Raw genomic sequence first — 1897 nt, 5'->3', positions numbered from 1 at the left:
AGAGGTCAAATTAAAGATAGACAGAGATAGGGCTAGAGAATAATCCTAGTTAGGCAGTTGTTTTGAGTTGGAGTCCTTCAACAGATGTCGCGTAAAGCAGAAGGCATGTTGGGGACGTTTGGTGCATTGCCGAGGGATTCATCAAGCTTCGTACAACTTTTCTTAGCATTCCAGTGCGCCTATCTTCAACCCACGCTCTCGAGTGATTAATCAGCTGCCTTTTTGTGTGTTGGCCTGCAGCTTACCTAGTTCATTCCCATTCTGTGGTCAAGTTTTGGTTTCTGAGTGATTTGGCGCTTCGCCAAACAAATTTTTACTTCGCCGAGTTTCACAGAACTTCTCAGCAGTTGTGGATGTTCAAACGGCGGTGACCATCTGGGTTGCCGATCAGGTGGGCGATTCACCAAAACGGTCCTGAGCTCACCGAGTTTTATAGACTCCAGATTTTGAAGATATCTTGAATCAAATGGCAGAATAGATTTAATCGCCGACTTCTTCGGCGACTCGCCAACTTCTTCGGCGACTCGCCAACTGGATCTGATGCTTGCCATTATGCACCTATTACACTTCAGTCTATAAAACTAAGACAATATTATTTTACTAGTACGCCAATATAAGATAATATGGGGTTTTGGGTTGCCTCCCAAACAGCGACTGAGTTAACATCGCGGCATGACGCAAGTCAAAGACTACTCTTCGTCCTAGGAATCACCCATGGTGTAATTAGGTGAATCTTCGGCGAACGGAGGATAGTGACCCGTCATTAAATGGGTGATTTGAGCATCCTGCAATTGAATTGTCATGGAGTGAGAGGCTGACACTTCGTTTAGTATTTCGATGTTTTCCTTCATCTCATTCAACATCTTCTCATGTGCTTCAATCTTTTGTTGAATGAGTGCATGGCTTCATCATCCTGTATACCTCTCTGCTTCTTCCCATGCCTACATTCTCAAAGAGAGGAGTGCTTTTCTTTCCCCATGGCTTGTGCCTCCATTTCTGTGACTCTAGTAGAAAGAGCATTCAACTGGGTAGCTAGTGCGTCCCACTCCTGCTTCTCTTTGGCTTCTTTGTTGGCTTCTACCATGCCATAAAGGAGTTTTGCTACAACTTCATAGGGCTGGTGTAGGATACCACCCTCGCAAAGTTGATCAGCTATATCTGTATTCTCAGGTCCTAGACCCCTGTAGAAGCACTCCAGTAGCCCCTTGTCTGTCATCCCGTGAGATGGGCATGGTTGTAACACTGTTTGAAACATCAGCCACATTTCCTGAATAGTGTCATCCCCTTCCTGTTTGAAGTTCAGGAGGTTGTCCCTGAGGTTCAATAGTTTCAGAAGGGGAAGATCCGTGTGGTATCCATAATGGTTTTCCATCCTTAGTTCTCTTCTTTGATATTCAAACTAGCAAAACAAAACTACAATTCTCCTTAGAACTGGCCTAGTATAAATAGTTTAACTGCCAGAAACTTCTGTTTTTTTGCGACCTTATAGAAAGAATCAAAAATTCTATTTAACTACGAATTCCCAAATAACACCAGTCCCCGGCAGCGGCACCATTTTGATGCTTATCGTGACCAACGACACTAACCTACGGTATGAGTGTCTACGATCGTCGATAGTATAGTAACCCAACTAAAGATTGGGGGTCGTGTCCCAAGGGAGTGGTTTTGAGAATTGATAGAAAAATAAAATTAAGCTTTAACTAGTCGTAGCTAAAGACATTAACGAACAAAAACATGGTAAATAAAGAGGGTGACACGAAAGTGTCAAATATCGATTTGGGGTTTTTGTTACAAGTAGTAAAAGCAGCAAAAATTAACAAGAAAAACGTATGGGGAAATGTTCTTGGGGTGTGACCGCAATACAAGTTGAGATAAATCGTTGGGTAAATGCTTTCGA

Source organism: Solanum tuberosum, unplaced genomic scaffold, assembly GCF_000226075.1.
Source record: "Solanum tuberosum cultivar DM 1-3 516 R44 unplaced genomic scaffold, SolTub_3.0 scf00027, whole genome shotgun sequence".
Classification (NCBI taxonomy): Eukaryota; Viridiplantae; Streptophyta; class Magnoliopsida; order Solanales; family Solanaceae; genus Solanum; species Solanum tuberosum.
The sequence above is the reverse complement of the archived record's forward strand: the minus strand, read 5'-3'. Positions refer to the sequence as shown.